Below are 24,808 nucleotides of genomic sequence, written 5' to 3'. Positions count from 1 at the left end.
TAGGAACAGCTCCAGTCTCCAACTCCCAGCGCAAGCGACACAGAAGACCGTGATTTCTGCATTTTCAACTGAGGTACTGGGGTCATCTCTCTAGGGAGTGCCGGACAATCGGTGCTGGTCAGCTGCTGCAGCCTGACCAGCGTGAGCTGAAGCAGGGCGAGGCATCGCCTCACCTGGAAGCGCAAGGGGGAAAGGAATCCCTTTTCCTAGCCAGGGGAACTGAGACACACAACACCTGGAAAATCGGGTAACTCCCACCCCAATACTGCGCTTTAAGGAAACAGGCACACCAGGAGAATATATCCCACACCTGGCCGGGAGGGTCTCACGCCCACGGAGCCTCCCTCACTGCTAACACAGCAGTCTGCGGCAATCTATCCGCAAGGCAGCAGCCAGGCTGGGGGAGGGGCGCCCGCCATTGCTGAGGCTTAAGTAGGTAAACAAAGCCGCTGGGAAGCTCGAACTGGGTGGAGCTCACAGCAGCTCAAGGAAGCCTGCCTGTCTCTGTAGACTCTACCTCTGTGGACAGCGCACAGCTGCAGTCCAACAGGGGAAAGAGCCAGGGCCGGTGCAGACGCGAACGACTCTGTCTGACAGCTTTGGGGAGAGCCTTGGATCTCCTAACGCGGAGGTTGAGATCTGAGAACGGACAGACTGCCTGCTCAGGTGGGTCCCTGACCCCTGAGTAGCCTAGATGGGAGACATCCCCCACTAGGGGCAGTCTGACACCCCACACCTCACAGGGTGGAGTCACCCCTGAGAGGAAACTTCCAAAGAAAGAATCAGACAGGTACACTCGCTGTTCAGCAATATTCTATCTTCGGCAACCTCTGCTGCTGATACCCAGGCAAACAGGGTCTGGAGTGGACCTCAAGCAATCTCCACAGACCAACAGACAGTCCTTCTGACTGTCAGACGGAAAACTATCAAACAGGAAGGACACCTATACCAAAACCCCATCAGTACGTCACCATCATCAAAGATCAGAGACAGATAAAACCACAAAGATGGGGAAGAAGCAGGGCAGAAAAGCTGGAAATTCAAAAAATAAGAGCGCATCTCCCCCTGCAAAGGAGTGCAGCCCATCGCCAGCAACGGATCAAAGCTGGTCAGAGAATGACTTTGACGAGATGAGAGAAGAAGGCTTCAGTCCATCAAACCTCTCAGAGCTAAAGAAGGAATTACGTACCCAGTGCAAAGAAACTAAAAATCTTGAAAAAAAAGTGGAAGAATTGACAGCTAGACTAATTAATGCAGAGAAGATCATAAACAAAATGACAGAGATGAAAACATGGAAAGGAACAACCGGTACCAGCCATTGCAAAAACATGCCAAAATGTAAAGACCATCGAGGCTAGGAAGAAACTGCATCAACTAACGAGCAAAATAACCAGTTAATATCATAATGACAGGATCAAGTTCACACATAACAATATTAACCTTAATGTCAATGGACTAAATGCTCCAATTAAAAGACACAGACTGGCAAACTGGATCAAGAGTCAAGACCCATCAGTCTGCTGTATTCAGGAGACCCATCTCACATGCAGAGACATACATAGGCTCAAAATAAGGGATGGAGGAAGATCTACCAAGCAAATGGAGAACAAAAAAAGCAGGGGTTGCAATCCTAGTCTCTGATAAAACAGACTTTAAACCATCAAAGATCAAAAGAGACAAAGAAGGCCATTACATCATGGTAAAGGGATCAATTCAACAGGAAGAGATAACTCTCCTAAATATCTATGCACCCAATACAGGAGCACCCAGATTCATAAAGCAAGTCCTTAGAGACCTACAAAGAGACTTAGACTCCCATACAATAATAATGGGAGACTTCAACACTCCACTGTCAACATTAGACAGATCAACGAGACAGAAAGTTAACAAGGATATCCAGGAATTGAACTCATCTCTGCACCAAGTGGACCTAATAGACATCTATAGAACTCTCCACCCCAAATCAACAGAATATACATTCTTCTCAGCACCACATCGCACTTATTCCAAAATTGACCACATAATTGGAAGTAAAGCACTCCTCAGCAAATGTACAAGAACAGAAATTATAACAAACTGTCTCTCAGACCACAGTGCAATCAAACTAGAACTCAGGACTAAGAAACTCAATCAAAACCGCTCAACTACATGGAAACTGAACAACCTGCTCCTGAATGACTACTGGGTACATAACGAAATGAAAGCAGAAATAAAGATGTTCTTTGAAACCAATGAGAACAAAGATACAACATACCAGAATCTCTGGGACACATTTAAAACAGTGTGTAGAGGGAAATGTATAGCACTAAATGCCCACAAGAGAAAGCAGGAGAGATCTAAAATTGACACTCTAACATCACAATTAAAAGAACTAGAGAGGCAAGAGCAAACACATTCAAAAGCTAGCAGAAGGCAAGAAATAACTAAGATCAGAGCAGAACTGAAGGAGATAGAGACACAAAAAACCCTCCAAAAAATCAATGAATCCAGGAGTTGGTTTTTTGAAAAGATCAACAAAATTGACAGACCGCTAGCTAGACTAATAAAGAAGAAAAGAGAGAGGAATCAAATAGACGCAATAAAAAATGATAAAGGGGATATCACCACCGACCCCACAGAAATACAAACTACCATCAGAGAATACTATAAACACCTCTACGCAAATCAACTAGAAAATCTAGAAGAAATGGATAATTTCCTGGACACTTACACTCTCCCAAGACTAAACCAGGAAGAAGTTGAATCCCTGAATAGACCAATAGCAGGCTCTGAAATTGAGGCAACAATTAATAGCCTACCCACCAAAAAAAGTCCAGGACCAGATGGATTCACAGCTGAATTCTACCAGAGGTACAAGGAGGAGCTGGTACCATTCCTTCTAAAACTATTCCATCAATAGAAAAAGAGGGAATCCTCCCTAACTCATTTTATGAGGCCAACATCATCCTGATACCAAAGCCTGGCAGAGACACAACAAAAAAAGAGAATTTTAGACCAATACCCCTGATGAACATCGATGCAAAAATTCTCAATAAAATACTGGCAAACCGGATTCACCAGCACATCAAAAAGCTTATCCACCATGATCAAGTGGGCTTCATCCCTGGGATGCAAGGCTGGTTCAACATTCGCAAATCAATAAACGTAATCCAGCATATAAACAGAACCAAGGACAAGAACCACATGATTATCTCAATAGATGCAGAAAAGGCTTTTGACAAAATTCAACAGCCCTTTATGCTAAAAACGCTCAATAAATTCGGTATTGATGGAATGTACCTCAAAATAATAAGAGCTATTTATGACAAACCCACAGCTAATATCATACTGAATGGGCAAAAACTGGAAAAATTCCCTTTGAAAACTGGCACAAGACAGGGATGCCCTCTCTCACCACTCCTATTCAACATAGTGTTGGAAGTTCTGGCTAGGGCAATCAGGCAAGAGAAAGAAATCAAGGGTATCCAGTTAGGAAAAGAAGAAGTCAAATTGTCCCTGTTTGCAGATGACATGATTGTATATTTAGAAAACCCCATTGTCTCAGCCCAAAATCTCCTTAAGCTGATAAGCAACTTCAGCAAAGTCTCAGGATACAAAATTAATGTGCAAAAATCACAAGCATTTTATACACCAGTAACAGACAAGCAGAGAGCCAAATCAGGAATGAACTTCCATTCACAATTGCTTCAAAGAGAATAAAATACCTAGGAATCCAGCTTACAAGGGATGTAAAGGACCTCTTCAAGGAGAACTACAAACCACTGCTCAGTGAAATCAAAGAGGACACAAACAAATGGAAGAACATACCATGCTCATGGATAGGAAGAATCAATATCGTGAAAATGGCCATACTGCCCAAGGTGATTTATAGATTCAATGCCATCCCCATCAAGCTACCAATGACTTTCTTCACAGAATTGGAAAAAACGGCTTTAAAGTTCATATGGAACCAAAAAAGAGCCCACATTGCCAAGACAATCCTAAGTCAAAAGGACAAAGCTGGAGGCGTCACACTACCTGACTTCAAACTATACTACAAGGCTACAGTAACCAAAACAGCATGGTACTGGTACCACAACAGAGAAATAGACCAATGGAACAGAACAGAGTCCTCAGAAATAATACCACACATCTACAGCCATCTGATCTTTGACAAACCTGAGACAAACAAGAAATGGGGAAAGGATTCCCTATTTAATAAATGGTGCTGGGAAAATTGGCTAGTCATAAGTAGAAAGCTGAAACTGGATCCTTTCCTTACCCCTTATACGAAAATTAATTCAAGATGGATTAGAGACTTAAATGTTAGACCTAATACCATAAAAACCCTAGAAGAAAATCTAGGTAGTACCATTCAGGACATAGGCATGGGCAAGGACTTCATGTCTAAAACACCAAAAGCAACGGCAGCAAAAGCAAAAATTGACACATGGGATCTAATTAAACTAAAGAGCTTTTGCACAGCTAAAGAAACTACCATCAGAGTGAACAGGCAACCTACAGAATGGGAGAAAATTTTTGTAACCTACTCATCTGACAAAGGGCTAATATCCAGAATCTACAGAGAACTCAAACAAATATACAAGAAAAAAACAAACAACCCCATCAAAAAGTGGGGAAAGGATATGAACAGACATTTCTCAAAAGAAGACATCCATACTGCCAACAGACACATGAAAAAATGCTCATCATCACTGGCCATCAGAGAAATGCAAATCAAAACCACAATGAGCTACCATCTCACACCAGTTAGAATGGCAATCATTAAGAAGTCAGGAAACAACAGGTGTTGGAGAGGATGTGGAGAAATAGGAACACTTTTACACTGTTGGTGGGATTGTAAACTAGTTCAACCATTATGGAAAACAGTATGGCGATTCCTCAAGGATCTAGAACTAGATGTACCATATGACCCAGCCATCCCACTACTGGGTATATACCCAAAGGATTATAAATTACTCTACTACAAAGACACATGCACACGTATGTTTATTGCGGCACTATTCACAATAGCAAAGACTTGGAATCAACCCAAATGTCCATCTGTGACAGACTGGATTAAGAAAATGTGGCACATATACACCATGGAATACTATGCAGCCATCAAAAAGGATGAGTTTGCGTCCTTTGTAGGGACATGGATACAGCTGGAAACCATCATTCTTAGCAAACTATCACAAGAAGAGAAAACCAAACACCGCATGTTCTCACTCATAGGTGGGAACTGAACAATGAGATCACTTGGACTCGGGAAGGGGAACATCACACACTGGGGCCTATCATGGGGAGGGGGGAGGAGGGAGGGATTGCACTGGGGAGTTATACATGATATAAACGTCATGCACATGTACCCTAGAACTTAAAGTATAATAAAAAAAAAAAAAAGGAAAAAAAAAAAACTAACTAAATAAATAAAATAAAATACTGAGTTTTTTGGCACACCATTAAATGTCGCACCCAGGGATGGTGACACACTTGCTTTATCCAAATCCTAACCCTAAACCACACAGGTTGCTGACACATCATTTGGCCTCAACCTCAGGAATCTTCAAACTTGGTCATATTGAATCACTGCTATGCCCATTTCAAGGAGCTCAGAAAAACTGATCTGCTCTCCCATACCACTCTGAGGCTTCAGGTTAATTATCAGTATTGTCTGAGATACTTTCCCACTCTGTGCTGCTCTTAGATACAGAAGAAATTGTTCTACTCCTCCTCAGAGTACAAAGAGACAGGCAGGAACCCTAAAAGGATAACAGAAGCCCAACTTCCTGGATGCATCACACTGCAAATTTTACACTTGATGTGGAATATAAGACGTCGCTGGGTCCTCAGCAGTCCATCTATTTCCCCAGGCTTCACCTGGGAAGGGAGGCACAGATCCAGGGGCGTGCTGGTAAGTGTTTAACAACAGCTCTCCAGGATGTGGTGGGGGAACTGGCTTGTAGCATCTGCCCATTTCTGTAGATTAAAACTCTCACCATGGCTGATTTCAAGTTACCAATGTGACTTTTTGCGAACTTTATAGCAAGTTCGCAAAACTCCTAAAAATTTAACAATTGGCTCTAGCAATGGAACAAATCAGGTTCAGCAAACAGCAGCATAGTTCCCTTCAATTAATTATCTGAGACTCCAACTTATCTGAGGTTGCTATTTTCCTTTAAGGTGGCAGTGGCAGTCAATAAAGGGGAGAAATCAAGTGTCAGCCTCCAATTGTTAATGATACCATTATCTAGCCTCTTGTTCACCTTCTCACTTTCTTCCTTCCTAGGTTCAGCAAATCAGGAGCAGGAAAAACAACCCTTTATCTCATCTTCAAAATCTATTATTTACCGCTAAATTCTAGTAGTGGAAATAGATTAGCCAAGAATTTAACTTTTGTGATCGGATCTGTCTGTATTGTCCCTTCTTAAGGCAATGAAGGCAGAACGCCTAACTGTCCTTATGGAGGAAATAGTTTATTATTCTATTTTAAATAATGCCTTTAATTATTTAGTATATTATTTTAATTATCGATTTAATATAATGCTTTTCAGCATATTGTTTTCTTATTTTAAAATAAGTGGTTTCACCATTTGACAACGTCAAGAAATTTTTTTTCATCGCTCATATTCTCAGCCCTACACATATCTTATTCTAGGTTCCTCAGTATGTTGAGATGGTTTTTAATATTCCTGAGGGTGATTGGTTTCTTGTTTGTTTGTTTGTTTGTTTTGAGACACAGTCTTGCTCTGTCACCCAGGCTGGATGGAGTGCAGTGGCCGGATCTTGGCTCACTGCAAGCTCCGCCTCCCAGGTTCACGCCATTCTCCTGCCTCAGCCTCCCGGTAGCTGGGACTACAGGCGCCCGCCACCACGCCCGGCTAATTTTTTGTATTTTTTAGTAGAGACAGGGTTTCACCGTGTTAGCCAGGATGGTCTCAATCTCCTGACTTCGTGATCCACCCACCTCAGCCTCCCAAAGTGCTGGGATTACAGGTGTGAGCCACCGTGCCCAGCCGGGTTATTGTTTTAAAGACAATATCTTCAAATTTTTTTAAAGAAGTACATACATTTAGCTCTGATTTCCTTTTGTAAATATGAATGGATGTCTTTGGTCCTTCTCTCCAATAGGATGTTAAATGAAATGATGCTGGGATCAGTGTTTCTGATGGCCCAATCTCAAAAGAGTACTCTCTTTGGATACATTTTCCAAAACTTTAAGATATGCAAAACCACCAGCATTTTACTCAGACAAGAAACGACTCTGGTTTACACTGGGTAGGAACTGGTGCTGGGACTTCATTCAGGCTATGAATAGAAGCCTGGGCCAGCAAGAAAACTGACACTGAGAATCAAGGCATGTAGCAAGGATAGTCTCATAAAAAGGAAAGCAACAGAAACGAAATCTGTAAGAACTCCCTCAGGCCTTTGATCACAGAACACCGTGTAGACATTCCAGGGGCTCATTTAAGACATTGGCTAGTTACTATGTGACCTGAAGCAGCTCACGCCACCACTCTGACACTGCTTTTTCATCTGAAAAAAAAAAAAAAAGACACAGAATATCAACAACTACTTTTGGGCATTCTTATAGGACTATGTTAAGTGCTTGGTAAAATGTAAGGGTATGCCATTACAGCAATATATTCATTTTAACAGAATTTCACAGTAAAATAATGTGGGTATTTTCTACATTGTTTTTTGTTGGCATTTTACTGTGAAAACCAATAAACCCAGCGGCCGGCACCATGTTTACTATCCAAGGACAAAACCTTTGTGCATACCTTTAGGTTATCTAATACCTGGTACTAAAAGAAAAAAGCAGTAAAACCAATTTACAGATTGCATCTAGAACAGACATTATACAATATCCATTTGTGTCAATAAAAATATTGAAGCATAATTTTTATTTTTATTTTTTTGAGACAGTCTCGCCCTGTCACCCAGGGTGGAGTGCAGTGGCACCATTTCAGCTCACTGCAACCTCTGCCTCCCAGGTTCAAGTGATTCTTCTGCCTCAGCCTCCGGAGTAGCTGTCCGGAGTAGCTAGGATTACAGGTGCCCACCACCATGTCCAAGTTATATATGTATACACACACACACACACTTTTTTTTTTTTTTTTGCCTTTTTACTGGAGACATGATTTCACCATATTTGTCAGGCTGGTCTCGAACTCCTGACTCAAGTGATCTGCCCACCTCGGCCTCCCAGAGTGCTGGGATTATGGGCATGACCCATCATACCCGACCTAAAAATATTATTTTTAAATTGGCTTGAGTGTAACTTCTAGCAAGTGTAAAAATACTACTTTTAAATTGCCTTGAGCATAATTTCTAACCCATATTTCTAAAAACCCACAGAAGTACTCAAACACCACATTGGTGGAAGATGTAAGACGGGGACTTTATAGTCTGCTGTTCTGCCTTTGCTTTCCCGTCTCAGATCCTCAGTGAGATAGTTAAAGCAACCTCTCATAAGAAAGTGTTGTAATAAAGACAGCAGAGAGGTCACAGAGCAATCAAGAGTCAGGAACTGAGTCTCAAAATGCTTTTTCTCTGTCCTTTAGGTAGCTTCACTTCACTCTAACTCTCAATTGTTAGTGGAATCATACCCCATGGATTTTGCTACCTAATGTTGAGAGAAAACTTTAAAACTCCAGGCAATCCATCCCCAGTTCATCAGCTCTCACCTTAGGAGCACTGCTCAGGGCAGGTACAAAGACAGTCATTTCATTCCTCTCACTACAGCCTCATTTTCTGTCCTCCTCGCTGCCTTCCACCGTCTGAACCAGTACTACTTTTATTCAGTCCCCAAGTATTATTTCCAGGGATTTCCTCAAATCACAAGTCTTTATATAATATTTGGAATTTCATGTGATTCCAATGCAGGAAAAGTGCAATCTTCTGCCATTTCTATCACACTGTCTGGAAACCTCCCCTCCCACTTATGTACCTTAATGAAAAGACGAAAATGGAAGAAAACATATCTTCTCCCATAAAAAAAAAAAAAATCCCCTTTATTAATCAACCAAAAAAATGCTACTTCATGACTCCACTGTGTTCCTTTCCTTTTTTTTCTTTTCTTTTTTTTTTTTTTTTTTGTAGAGACAGGGTCTCACTAGGTCTCACTACGTTACCCAGGCTGGTCTGTAACACCTGGGCTCAAGCCATCCTCCTGTCTTTGGCCTCCCAAAGTGCTGGGATTACAGGCTTGAGCCTTCGCACCTGGCTGGCCTCCTTTACTATTTTACATACTCCCTCTCTTCATTCTTCAGCCGTAACTTCTTTCTCCTGGCTTAACCACCTACCAGAGAGACCGTCCCCCACAACTCCTGCAGATTTCCCTCTAGACGGCTCCATTACTCTATCGCACCACTGTTCAACTCTTTCTTAATTCTTAGCCCAATATAAATTTTTAAATATTCATCATTTATTTTTAATGCTTTTTGTTTATAATCCTACAAGATATACTGAGCTCCACGAGGATCTTTTGTCATACTCACTTCTGCATTTCAGTGCCTCACTCGCTGCCTGACATAAAATACTGTGAAGAACTGGGAAGGGACTGAATTTTGCCCTACTCACAAGCCAGTAAGTTTGCCTGCTACAGTTTTATTGACGCCAATAGGAGACAGGAGATTCAGGGTCAGAGAAGAACAGTTTATTAATTACAACAATAGCAATAGCCAGGACTTTGGCATTTTGGGGACAATATCTCGAGCCCCAAGTCTACGGGGTCACAGAAAAGGACCAAAAGATACCTGGATACATAGTGGGTTGTGATACAGAAGAGGAATGCTGAGTTTAGGGGATGCAAAAATTTTATAATGGGCAGCAAGTATGTCTGCCCTTTGCTCCAAAGGGAGACCCAATCCCCAGCTACCAAGGCCATTCACTGTATGAACATCACTGAAAAGATTTTCTGGGACAAAGGGCAATCTGTGCCTTTCTTATAATGTAAAATTTTTGATTTAATGAATAAATGAACTAGAACACCAATCTAGCACAGGTAGTGAAACCATTTTTAAGAAGAGAAAGAAAACCTTCTTTTGTTACTGAAGAGATGTCCTTACACAATGGAATGCTGTCAACTGTTTAACAATCAGCTCATGAGAGCTCATTTGATTTGTAGCATTTCTCAGTTTTCTTGGCAAAAGTATTCACACTGTAACCAACAACAAGTTACTGAGATCTCAGAATGCAGAGCTGGGGGGAGATGCTGGGCAGCACATCATTGTGTAATATTCCCACCATATGAATGCAAAACATGGAAATCATCTCAATAGGTGATTTTACTATAACAGTAAAAGACTTAGGAAGTGGTGAGTCTTGAGTATATATTACTTTAGTTTTAAAGACAATTTATTTCATTGTAAGTTTATATGACTTATTTTTTTGAGACAGGGCCTTGCTCTTTTGCCCAGGCTGGAGTATGGTGGCGCAGTCATAGCTCACTGAAGCCTGAACTCCTGGGCTCACGTGATCCTCCCACCTCAGCTTCCCAAGCAGCTGAGCCTGCAGGCATGCCCTATCATGTCCAGCTAATTTATTTTTATTTTTATTTTTTGTAGAGACAGGGGCCTCACTATGTTGTCCAGGCTGGTCTCAAACTCCCGACCTCAGGCAATCGTCCCACTTGTCCTTCCAAAGCTCTGGGATTACAGGTGTGAGCCACTTTGTCCAGCCTTGACTTGGTTTTTAATAATGTCTGTGTTTAACAACTGGCTCACAAAATTCTTGACAATTTAACAATTGGCTCTTGTGAGCGGGTGCAGGACACTCTCTACCACTGTTCTTCACTCCTCTCTACCTGCTTTTGGTGTCACTCTTGTCCCTTCAGTCCTATATGTATTTTATTTCCAGATCTTTCATTTCTTTCAAACTCAGCTACTTCTGTTCCTCCTGGCTATGCTCTGCCTGAGTCCCTTTCACTACACCACCAAGCCTCACCCCATTCCTGGAAAGCTTTGGATTCTGTCCTTCACCATCCTCCCACCCCCACTGCCCACTACACACACACCATGGCAGGCCACAGAAGCACCCCCAGGGATGGCATCCAGGAGATTCCACCTCACCTTCCTCAGTAAGCAAGGCCACAGCAGGGGAGATGGCTACTGGGTCCCCAAGTGATCACTGTCAATGCATTTCCTCATGAAATCATTGCAACTACTTGTTAGGCTCTACACTATTTTTTGTGCCATATTTTAAGTACCATTTATTATAATAGGGATTTATAAGCAAATCTGAGATACTAACCTCACTTCTTATGTGAAAAATGCATTCCAGTTTCCAAACTTAGAAAGGAACTTTGGGAACATACACAAATGAGAAAATGGTTAATATATGGAATTTGATATATAATTGTATAATGTTTATTTATTGAACTATATCCACCAGAGGGCAGCAAAAAATTTTATATGGGACATATATTTACTCAGTACAGATTAAGAGCAAACCTCTGTCATTACTTGATGGTAAACAGGAAACCATTCGAGTCCCAGATAGCAACATTACTTCAAGTTTATGTGGCGAATTTAAAAAAAAACAAAAAAACCGCAGAATGTATTTCTTAAGACTAAAAAACCATGACTGTTTTATTTATTTTTAAAGGATTTCATTATGGAGAAACATAATCACAAGGCTAATTTTTTTTTTTTTTTTTTTTTTACTTTAAAGCCTCAGTACTAACTTTTATATTAGGTTAATCTCCCGTTGGTGACTCATTGATCCATTTAACATATATTATTTAAACGCTTCTCATATTCAAAACTGTCATGCACGTCCATGTGAACAGACTACCAAACAGACTTTGTGTGAGCAATAAACCTTTTTAATCACCTGGGTGCAGGCGGGCTGAGTCCGAAAAGAGAGTCAGCGAAGGGAGATAGGGGTGGGGCCGTTTTATAGGATTTGGGTAGGTAAAGGAAAATTACAGTCAAAGGGGGTTGTTCTCTGGTGGGGGGTGACAAGGTGCTCAGTGGGGAAGCTTTTGAACCAGGATGAGCCAGGAAAAGGAATTTCACAAGGTAATGTCCTCAGTTAAGGCAGGAACAGGCCATTTTCATTACTTTTGTGGTGGAATGTCATCAGTTAAGGCAAGAACCGGCCATCTGGATGTGTACCTGCAGGTCACAGGGGATACGATGGCTTAGCTTTGGCTCAGAGGCCTGACAAAAACATTGTGCTAGTAATGACCACAGTGAGGCATGATTCGAGGAACACAAAAATAACTGCCACCTGTGCCATTGTGTATCAGTCAGAATTCTTCAGAGACATAGAAGCATTTGGATGTGTGTGTGTGAGTGTGTACATTAAAAGATTTATTCTAAGGAACTGGCTCATGAAATTATGCAGGCTGGCAAGTCTGAAACTTGTAGAGACAGACAAGCAGACTGGAAATGCAGGCAGGAGAGGATGCTATATGGTCTTCAGGCAGATTTTTCTTTTCAGGAAAACCTGTTTTTTTGCTCTGAAGGACTTCATCTGATGGGATGAGGCCCACCCATATTATGAAAGTTAGTATCTTTTACTTAAAATCAACTGACCATAGATGTTAATTGCATCTACGAAATGCCTACCTTCACAGTGACACCTGGACTGGTGTTTGGTTACGTAACTGAGTTCTATAGCCCAGACAAGGTGACACATAAAATTAACCATTCCACCGCCCAAAAACATTTTCCCTGTCCAGATGCCATATCCTAGAAATGACGCACTTGGAAAAACATGCTCTGGATCATGGACTGATCTTTCCAGATAACATTTCTAAAATGCATACTTGGTAGGTTAATATACCTACCTAGACACCAAGGCGTTAGTGCCAGGTTATCACATACATTTCTCCAGACAAAAGAGAATCTGTGGCATCCTGAAAGCAACGAGTAGCAAGAGATTCTAAACGCTGAAAGGAAAGCTGCAAGTCACCACCAAGAGACAGGCAGGCTGGAAACCACCCATTTCCTCATTTTACATAAAATTTCCACTGCCCAAAAGTACAATCATTTATGCTTGCTGTAAGAAACTACAATGTTGTTATTGCTGTTCAAAATTGCATCTACTGAGAAAATGAGGAGACCGTGGCAGACGGGAGACAGGACTAGACTGTAGCTCTGACTCCGACAGACAAAGCAGCATGTGGAGGCTCGCATTGTGAATTTTAGTCCCAGATCGACTGCAAGAACAAACCAGAAATACCGAGAGGACCCACAGACCCTCTGAAGGAAGCAGACTGCTCCTGCAGGACCCAGGAGGTGCCTCAAATACTGTTGAGTGTCCCAACTGCAAAAGTGGGAAAGGGAGACCCTCCTCTCTCGAACACACACCCCCACTGGAGAAACTGAAGGTCTGTTTGCGGGAGAAGTTTCCAACCTTACCTGGAGCTGAGTCAATTTAGACAGCCAAGCGAAATACAGGGATAGAGGAAGCAGCGGGTAAGGCCCTGGGAGCTGGCTGGGTCCCTAAGCCGGCCATTCCTGCCTGGGGCCACAGGGATCCATCAGGAAGGCAGCCAGAGGAGCGGGGGGAATCGCCACACGGAGAAGGAAATCTCCAGCTGAATTTTGTAACAATTTGAACCAGGTGAGAAGCCCCCTGGCCAGAACTCAGGGGACAGCATGAATCCGGTGTGCACACTCCACAGGTGGGGGAAGAACCAAGCCCTTTTCTTTCCCAGCTGGGAGGTGGTTAGCCTGGGGCAAGTTCTCAAGCTCAGCTCACCAACCACCTGGAAACAGAAGGCTGTTTGAGGGGCAATGGTGGGAGTGAGACGGACCCTTCAGTTTGCATGGGAGCTGGGTGAGGCCTGTGACTGCCAGCTTTCTCCCACTTCCCTGACAACCTGCACGACTCAGCAGAGGCAGCCATAATCCTCCCAGGTACACAACCACATTGACATGGGAACCTCATGCCCATCCTGCACAGCAGCCACAGCAAGACCCACACAAGGAGAGTCTGAACTCAGACACCCCTAACCCACCCCCACCTGATGGTCCTTCCCTACCCACCCTGGTAGCAGAAGACAAAGGACATATAATCTTGGGAGTTCTAGGGCCCCACCCACTGCCAGTTCCTCTCCACACCACCACAGCTGATGCTCTCTGGAAAGCATCACTTCCCGGCAGGAGGCCAACCAGCACAAAAATAGACGATTAAAGCACCAAAGCTAAGAACCCTCACGGAGTCCATTTCACGCCCCTGCCACCGCCACCGGAACAGGTGCTGGGATCCACGGCTGAGAGACCCATAGACTGTTCACATCACAGGACTCTGCAGACAACCCCAGTACCTGGCCGGAGCCCCAGAGACTCACTGGGTGGCTAGACGCAAAAGAAAGACAACAATCATTGCAGATTGGCTCACAGGAAGCCACATGCATAGGAAAACGGGGAGAATACTACATCGAGGGAACACCCTATGGGACAAAAGAATCTGAACAAACAGCCTTCAGCCCTAGATCTTCCCTCTGACAGAACCTACCCAAAAGAGAAGGAACCAGAAAATCAACTCTGGTAACATGAGAAAACAAGGCTCTTTAAAACCCCTAAGAGATCACATTAGTTTACCAGCAATGGATCCAAACCAAAAAGAAATCCCTGATTTACATGAAAAAGAATTCAGGAGATTAGTTATTAAGCTAATCGGGGGGCACCAGAGAAAGGGAAAGACCAATGCAAGAAAATCCAAAAAGTGATAAAAGAAGTGAAAGGAGACATATCCAAGGAAATAGATAGCATAAAGGAAAAACAATAAAAAATTCAGGAAATACTGGATACACTTATAGAAATGCAAAACGCTCTGAAGTTCAGAGCTCAAAAATAAGGTCTTTGAATTGTAGCAGGACGAGCCACAGACAAAACTCTTCAGACACCGAGTTAAAGAAGGAAGGGGTTTATTTGGCCAGGGGCATCGGCAAGCCTCCTGTCTCAAGAGCTGAGCTCCCCGAGTGAGTAATTCCTGTCCCTTTCAAGGGCTCACAACTCTAAGGGGGTGCATGTGAGAGGACTGTGATTGATTGAGCAAGCAGTGGGTACATGACTGGGAGCTGCATGCACTAGTAATTAGATCGGAACAAAACAGGATAGGGATGTTCACAGTGCTTTTCTATACAATGTCTGTAATCTATAGATAACATAACCGATTAGGTCAGGGGTCGATCTTTAACTACCAGGCGAAGGGTGTGGTGACGGGCTGTCTGCTTGTGGATTTCATTTCTGCCTTTTAGTTTTTACTTTTTCTTTCTTTGGAGGCAGAAATTGGGCATAAGACAATATGAGTGGTGGTCTCCTCCCTTAGAATTAACCAAATCTAACAAGACAAAGAAAAAAGACTGAGAAAATATGAATAAAGCCTCCAAGAAGTCTGGGATTATGTTAAACAACCAAACCTAAGAATAGTCGTTGTTCCTAAGGAAGAAGAGAAATCTAAAAGTTTAGAAAATATATTTGGGGGAATAATCAGGGAAAACTTCCCCAGCCTTGCTAGAGATCTAGACATCGAAATACAAGAAGCACAAAGAACACTTGGGAACTTCATCACAAAAAGATCATCACCTAGGCACACTGTCATCAGGTTATCTAAAGTTAAGACAAAGGAAAGAATCTTAAGAGCTGTGAGACAGAAGCACCAGGTAACCTATAAAGGAAAATCTATCAGATTAACAGCAGATATCTCAGCAGAAACCCTAAAAGCTAGAAAGAATTGGGGCCCTATCTTCAGCCTCCTCAAATAAAACAATTATCAGCCAAGAATTTTGTATCCAGCAAAACTAAGCATCATATATGAAGGAAAGATACAGTCTTTTTCCGACAAACAAATGCTGAGAGAATTTGCCACTTTCAAGCCACCACTACAAGAACTGCTAAAAGGAGCTCCAAATCTTGAAATGAATCCTTGAAACACATCAAAACAGAACCTCTTTAAAGCATAAATCACACAGGACCTATAAAACAAAAATACAAGTTGAAAAGCAAAAACAAAAAAGGTACAAAGGCAACAAATAGCAAGATGAAAGCAATGGTACCTCACATCTCAATACTAACATTGAGTGTAAGTGGCCTAAATGCGCCACTTAAAAGATACAGTACTGCAGAATGGATAAGAACTCACCAACCATCTACTGCCTTCGAGACTCACCTGATACATAAGGACTCACATAAACTTAAAGTAAAGGGGTGAAAAAGGCATTTCATGCAAATGAACAACAAAAGCGAGTAGGGGTAGCTATCCTTATATCAGACAAAACAAACTTTAAAGCAACAGCAGTTAAAAGCAACAAAGAGAGACATTATATAAAGGTAAAAGGCCTTGTCCAACAGGGAAATATCACAAGCCTAAACATATATGCATCTAATACTGGAGTTCCCAAATTTGTAAAACAATTACTAACAGACCTAGGAAATGAGATAGGCAGCAACACAATAATAGTTGGGGACTTCAATACTCCAGTGACAGCACTAGACAGGGCATCAAGCCAGGAAGCCAACAAAGAAACAATGGATGTGAACTATATCTTGGAACAAATGGACTTAACAGATATATACAAAACATTTCATCCAGCAACTGCAGAATACACATTCTATTCAATAGCGCACGGAACTTTCTCCAAGATAGACCATACGATAGGCCAAAAAAGGAGCCTCAATAAAATTAAGAAACTTGAAATTATATCAATCACTCTCTCAGACCACAGTGTAACAAAATTGAAAATCAACTCCAAAAGGAGTTTTTGAAACCATGCAAATACATGGAAATTAAATAACCTGCTCCTGAATGAACTTTGGGTCAAAAAAAAAATCAAAATGGAAATTTAAAAATTCTTCAAACTGAACAACAATAATGACACAACCTATCAAAACCTCTGGGATACAGCAAAGGCAGTGCTAAGAGGAAAGTTCATAGCCCTATATGCCTACATCAAAAAGACTGAAAGAGTACAAACTGACACTCTAAGGCCACACCTCAAGGAATGAGAGAAACAGGAACAAACCAAACCCAAACCCAGCAGAAAAGGAAATAACCAAGATCAGAGCAGAGCTAAATGAAATTGAAGCAAACAGAAAGAATGTCAAAAGATAAATGAAACAAAAAGCTGCTTCTTTGAAAAGATAAATAAAATTGACAGACCATTAGCAAGATTAACCCAAGAAAAGAAGAAAGAAAATCCAAATAACCTCATTAAGAAACAAACGGGAGATATTACAACAGACACCACAGAAATACAAAAGATTATTCAAGGCTACTATGAACACCCTTATACACATAAACTAGAAAACCTAGAAGAGATGAATAATCATGAAAAAATACAACCCTCTAGCTTAAATCAGGAAGAATTAGATACCCTGAACAGACCAATAACAAGCAGTAAGATTGAAATGGTAATTTAAAAATTACCAACACCAAAAAGTCCAGGAACAGACGGATTCACAGCAGAATTCTACCAGATATTCAAAGAAGAGTTGGTTCCAGTCCTATTGACACTATTCCACAAGATAAAGAAAGAAGGAACCCACCCAAATTCATTCTGTGAAGCCAGCATAACCCTAATACCAAAACCAGGAAAGGACATAACCAAAAAAGAAAACTACAGACCAATATCCTTGATGAACTTAGATGTTAAAATCCTTAACTAAATACTAACTAAGTGAACCCAACAACATATCAGAAAGATAATCTACCATGATAAAGTGGGTTTCATACCAGGGAAACAGGAATGGTTTAACATACACAAGTCAATAAATGTGATATGCCACATAAACAAAATTAAAAACAAAAATCACATAGTCATCTCAATAGATGCAGAGAAAGCACTGCACAAAATCCAGCATCCCTTTATGATTAAAACTCTCAGCAAAATCAACATACAAGGGACATACCTAAATGTAATGAAAGTCATCTATGACCAACCCATAGCCAACATAATACTGAATGGGGAAAAGTTAAAAGGATTCCCTCCAAGAACTGGAACAAGACAAGGATGTCCACTCTCACCACTCCTCCTCAACACAGTATTGGAAATCCTAGCCAGAGTAATCAGACAAGAATAAGAAATAAAGGGTATCTAAATCGGTAAAGAGGAAGTCAAACTGTCACTGTCTGCTGACAGTATGATCATTTACCTAGAAAATATTAAAGACTCCTCCAGAAAGTTCCTAGAACTGATAAAAGAATTTGGCAAAGTTTCTGGATACAAAATTAATGTACACGAATCAGTAGCTCTTCTATACACCAACACAAACCAAGTGGAGAATCAAATCAAGAATTCAACCCCTTTTACAATAGCTGAAAAAAAAAAATACTTGGGAATCTACCTAACCAATAAGGTGAAAGACATCTACAAGGAAAAATTCAAAACACTGCTGAAAGAAATCATAGACAATGCAAACAAATGGAAGTATATCCCATGCTCATAGATGGATAGAATCAATATTGTGAAAATGACCATACTGCCAAAAGCAGTTTACAAATTCAACACAATCCCCATCAAAATACCACCATCATTCTTCACAGAATTAGAAAAAAAAATTCTAAAATTCATATGGAACCGAAAAAGGCCTGCATAGCCCAAGCAACACTAGGCAAAAAGAACAAATCTAGAGACATCACACTATCTGATTTCAAACTATACTATAAGGCCATAGTCACCAAAACAGCATGATACTGGTATAAAAACAGGCACATAGACCAATGGAACAGAATAGAGAACCCAGAAATAAACTCAAACACAGCCAACTGACCTTTGACAAAGCAAACAAAAACATAAAGTGGGGAAAGGACACCCTTTTCAACAAATGGTGCTGGGATAATTGGCTAGCCATGTGTAGGAAAATGAAACTGGATCCTCAACTCAAGACAGATTAAGGACTTAAATGTAAGACATGAAACTATAAGAATTGTACAAGATAACATTGGAAAAACCCTTCTAGACATTGGCTTAGGCAAGGATTTCATGACCAAGAACCCAAAAGTAAATGCAATACAAACAAAGATAAATAGTTGGGACTTAATTAAACTAAAGAGCTTTTGCACAGCAAAAGGAACAGTCAGCACAGTACATAGACAACCCACAGAGTGGGAGAAAATCTTCACAATCTATACATCTGATGACTAATATGTAGAATCTACAACAAACTCAAACAAATCAGTAAGCAAAAAACAAACGGTCCCATCAAAAAGTGAGTTAAAGATATGAACAGACAATTCTCAAAAGAAGATATACAAATGCCCAACAAACGTAGGAAAAAATGCTCAACATCACTAATGATCAGGGAAATGCAAATCAAAACCACAATGGGATACCACTTACTCCAGCAAGAATGGCCATAACAAAAAAAAAAAAGTAGACGTTGGCATGGATGTGGTGAACAGGGAACTTCTACACTGCAAGTGGGAAAGTAAAGTAGTACAGCCACTATAGAAAATAGTGTGGAGATTCCTTAAAGAACTAAAAGTAGAACTACCATTTGATCCAGCAATCCCACTACTGGATATCTACCCAGAGGAAAAGAAGTCATTATACAAAAAAGATAATTGCACTTGCATATTTATAGCAGCACAATTTGCAATTGCAAAATCGTGGAACCAACCCAAATGTCCATCAATCAACGAGTGGATAAAGAAATTTTGGTATATTTATATAGTGGAATACTACTCAGCCATAAAAAGGAATGAATTAATGGTATTTGCAGAGACCTGGATGAGATTGGGCACTATTATTCTAAGTGAAGTAACTCAGGAATGGAAAACCAAACACCGTATGTTCTCACTGATATGTGGGAGCTAAGTTATGATGATGCAAAGGCATAAGAATGACACGATGGACTTTGGGGACTCAGGGGGAAAGAGTGGGAAGGGGATGAGGGATAAAAGACCACAAATTGGGTGCCGTGTATACTACTCAGGTAACAGGTGCATCAAAATCTCACTAAAGAACTTACTCATGGAGCAAGATGGCCGAATAGGAACAGCTCCAGTCTCCAACTCCCAGCGCGAGCGACACAGAAGACCGGTGATTTCTGCATTTTCAACTGAGGTACTGGGGTCATCTCTCTAGGGAGTGCCGGACAATCGGTGCTGGTCAGCTGCTGCAGCCTGACCAGCGTGAGCTGAAGCAGGGCGAGGCATCGCCTCACCTGGAAGCGCAAGGGGGAAGGAAATCCGTTTTCCTAGCCAGGGGAACTGAGACACACAACACCTGGAAAATCGGGTAACTCCCACCCCAATACTGCGCTTTAAGGAAACAGGCACACCAGGAGAATATATCCCACACCTGGCCGGGAGGGTCCCACGCCCATGGAGCCTCCCTCACTGCTAACACAGCAGTCTGCAGCGATCTATCCGCAAGGCAGCAGCGAGGCTGGGGGAGGGGTGCCCGCCATTGCTGAGGCTTAAGTAGGTAAACAAAGCCGCTGGGAAGCTCGAACTGGGTGGAGCTCACAGCAGCTCAAGGAAGCCTGCCTGTCTCTGTAGACTCCACCTCTGGGGACAGCCCACAGCTGAGGTCCAATAGGGGAAGCAGCGGGGGCCGGTGCAGACGCGAACGACTCTGTCTAACAGCTTTGGGGAGAGCCTTGGATCTCCCAACGCGGAGGTTGAGATCTGAGAACGGACAGACTGCCTGCTCAGGTGGGTCCCTGACCCCTGAGTAGCCTAGCTGGGAGACATCCCCCACTAGGGGCAGTCTGACACCCCACACCTCACAGGGTGGAGTCACCCCTGAGAGGAAACTTCCAAAGGAAGAATCAGACAGGTACACTCGCTGTTCAGCAATATTCTATCTTCGGCAACCTCTGCTGCTGATACCCAGGCAAACAGGGTCTGGAGTGGACCTCAAGCAATCTCCAACAGACCAACAGACAGTCCTTCTGACTGTCAGATGGAAAACTATCAAACAGGAAGGACACCTATACCAAAACATCAGTACGTCACCATCATCAAAGACCTGAGACAGATAAAACCACAAAGATGGGAAAGAAGCAGGGCAAAGCTGGAAATTCAAAAAATAAGAGCGCATCTCCCCCTGCAAAGGAGCGCAGCCCATCGCCAGCAACGGATCAAAGCTGGTCAGAGAATGACTTTGACGAGATGAGAGAGAAGGCTTCAGTCCATCAAACTTCTCAGAGCTAAAGGAGGAATTACGTACCCAGCGCAAAGAAACTAAAAATCTTGAAAAAAGAGTGGAAGAATTGACAGCTAGACTAATTAATGCAGAGAAGATCATAAACGAAATGACAGAGATGAAAACCATGACACGAGAAATACGTGACAAATGCACAAGCTTCAGTAACCGACTCAATCAACTGGAAGAAAGAGTATCAGCGATTGAGGATCAAATGAATGAAATGAAGCGAGAAGAGAAACCAAAAGAAAAAAGAAGAAAAAGAAATTAACAAAGCCTGCAAGAAGTATGGGATTATGTAAAAAGACCAAATCTGCGTCTGATTGGGGTGCCTGAAAGTGAGGGGGGAAAATGGAACCAAGTTGGAAAACACTCCTCAGGATATCATCCAGGAGAACTTCCCCAACCTAGTAGGGCAGGCCAACATTCAAATTCAGGAAATACAGAGAACACCACAAAGATACTCCTCCAGAAGAGCAACTCCAAGACACATAATTGCCAGATTCACCAAAGTTGAAATGAAGGAAAAAATCTTAAGGGCAGCCAGAGAGAAAGGTCGGGTACCCACAAAGGGAAGCCCATCAGAATAACAGCAGATCTCTCGGCAGAAACTCTACAAGCCAGAAGAGAGTGGGGGCCAATATTCAACGTTCTTAAAGAAAAGAATTTTCAACCCAGAATTTCATATCCAGCCAAACTAAGTTTCATCAGTGAAGGAGAGAAAAAATCCTTTACAGATAAGCAAATGCTTAGAGATTTTGTCACCACCAGGCCTGCCTTACAAGAGACCCTGAAGGAAGCCCTAAACATGGAAAGGAACAACCGGTACCAGCCATTGCAAAAACATGCAAAAATGTAAAGACCATCGAGGCTAGGAAGGAACTGCATCAACTAATGAGCAAAATAACCAGTTAATATCATAATGACAGGATCAAGTTCACACATAACAATATTAACCTTAAATGTCAATGGACTAAATGCTCCAATTAAAAGACACAGACTGGCAAACTGGATCAAGAGTCAAGACCCATCAGTCTGCTGTATTCAGGAGACCCATCACACATGCAGAGACATACATAGCTCAAAATAAAGGGATGGAGGAAGATCTACCAAGCAAATGGAGAACAAAAAAAAGCAGGGGTTGCAATCCTAGTCTCTGATAAAACAGACTTTAAACCATCAAAGATCAAAAGAGATAAAGAAGGCCATTACATAATGGTAAAGGGATCAATTCAACAGGAAGAGCTAACTCCTAAATATATATGCACCCAATATAGGAGCACCCAGATTCATAAAGCAAGTCCTTAGAGACCTACAAAGAGACTTAGACTCCCATACAATAATAATGGGAGACTTCAACACTCCACTGTCAACACTAGACAGATCAACGAGACAGAAAGTTAACAAGGATATCCAGGAATTGAACTCATCTCTGTACCAAGCGGATCTAATAGACATCTATAGAACTCTCCACCCCAAATCAACAGAATATACATTCTTCTCAGCACCACATCGCACTTATTCCAAAATTGACCACATAATTGGAAGTAAAGCACTCCTCAGCAAATGTACAAGAACAGAAATTATAACAAACTGTCTCTCAGACCACAGTGCAATCAAACTAGAACTCAGGACTAAGAAACTCAATCCAACCGCTCAACTACATGGAAACTGAACAACCTGCTCCTGAATGACTATGGGTACATAACGAAATGAAAGCAGAAAGAAAGATGTTCTTTGAAACTAATGAGAACAAAGATACAACATACCAGAATCTCTGGGACACATTTAAAGCAGTGTGTAGAGGGAAATGTATAGCACTAAATGCCCACAAGAGAAAGCAGGAAAGATCTAAACTTGACACTCTAACATCACAATTAAAAGAACTAGAGAGGCAAGAGCAAACACATTCAAAGCTAGCAGAAGGCAAGAAATAACAAAGATCAGAGCAGAACTGAAGGAGATAGAGACACAAAAAACCCTCCAAAAAATCAATGAATCCAGGAGTTGGTTTCTTGAAAAGATCAACAAAATTGACAGACCGCTAGCAAGACTAATAAAGAAGAAAAGAGAGAGGAATCAAATAGACGCAATAAAAAATGATAAAGGGGATATCACCACCGACCCCACAGAAATACAAACAACCATCAGAGAATACTATAAATGCCTCTATGCATATCAACTAGAAAATCTAGAAGAAATGGATAATTTCCTGGACACTTACACTCTCCCAAGACTAAACCAGGAAGAAGTTGAATCCTGAATAGACCAATAGCAGGCTCTGAAATTGAGGCAACAATTATAGCCTACCCACCAAAAAAAGTCCAGGACCAGATGGATTCACAACTGAATTCTAACAGAGGTACAAGGAGGAGCTGGTACCATTCCTTCTAAAACTATTCCAATCAATAGAAAAAGAGGGAATCCTCCCTAACTCATTTTATGAGGCCAACATCATCCTGATACCAAAGCCTGGCAGAGACACAACAAAAAAAGAGAATTTTAGACCAATATCCCTGATGAACATCGATGCAAAAATTCTCAATAAAATACTGGCAAACCGGATTCAGCAGCACATCAAAAAGCTTATCCACCATGATCAAGTGGGCTTCATCCCTGGGATGCAAGGCTGGTTCAACATTCGCAAATCAATAAACGTAATCCAGCATATAAACAGAACCAAAGACAAGAACCACATGATTATCTCAATAGATGCAGAAAAGGCTTTTGACAAAATTCAACAGCCCTTTATGCTAAAAACGCTCAATAAATTCGGTATTGATGGAACGTACCTCAAAATAGTAAGAGCTATTTATGACAAACCACAGCTAATATCATACTGAATGGGCAAAAACTGGAAAAATTCCCTTTGAAAACTGGCACAAGACAGGGATGCCCTCTCTCACCACTCCTATTCAACATAGTGTTGGAAGTTCTGCTAGGGCAATCAGGCAAGAGAAAGAAATCAAGGGTATCCAGTTAGGAAAAGAAGAAGTCAAATTGTCCCTGTTTGCAGATGACATGATTGTATATTTAGAAAACCCCATCGTCTCAGCCCAAAATCTCCTTAAGCTGATAAGCAACTTCAGCAAAGTCTCAGGATACAAAATTAATGTGCAAAAATCACAAGCATTCTTATACACCAGTAACAGACAAGCAGAGAGCCAAATCAGGGATCAACTTCCATTCACAATTGCTTCAAAGAGAATAAAATACCTAGGAATCCAGCTTACAAGGGATGTAAAGGACCTCTTCAAGGAGAACTACAAACCACTGCTCAGTGAAATCAAAGAGGACACAAACAAATGGAAGAACATACCATGCTCATGGATAGGAAGAATCAATATCGTGAAAATGGCTATACTGCCCAAGGTTATTTATAGATTCAATGCCATCCCCATCAAGCTACCAATGACTTTCTTCACAGAATTGGAAAAAACTGCTTTAAAGTTCATATGGAACCAAAAAAGAGCCCGCATTGCCAAGACAATCCTAAGTCAAAAGGACAAAGCTGGAGGCGTCACGCTACCTGACTTCAAACTATACTACAAGGCTACAGTAACCAAAACAGCATGGTACTGGTACCACAACAGAGAAATAGACCAATGGAACAGAACAGAGTCCTCAGAAATAATACCACACAGCTACAGCCATCTGATCTTTGACAAACCTGAGAGAAACAAGAAATGGGGAAAGGATTCCCTATTTAATAAA

This window comes from Trachypithecus francoisi, unplaced genomic scaffold, assembly GCF_009764315.1.
Source record: "Trachypithecus francoisi isolate TF-2019V2 unplaced genomic scaffold, Tfra_2.0 Lachesis_group14, whole genome shotgun sequence".
In the NCBI taxonomy this organism is placed as follows: domain Eukaryota; kingdom Metazoa; phylum Chordata; class Mammalia; order Primates; family Cercopithecidae; genus Trachypithecus; species Trachypithecus francoisi.
Note: the sequence above shows the minus strand (reverse complement) of the source record.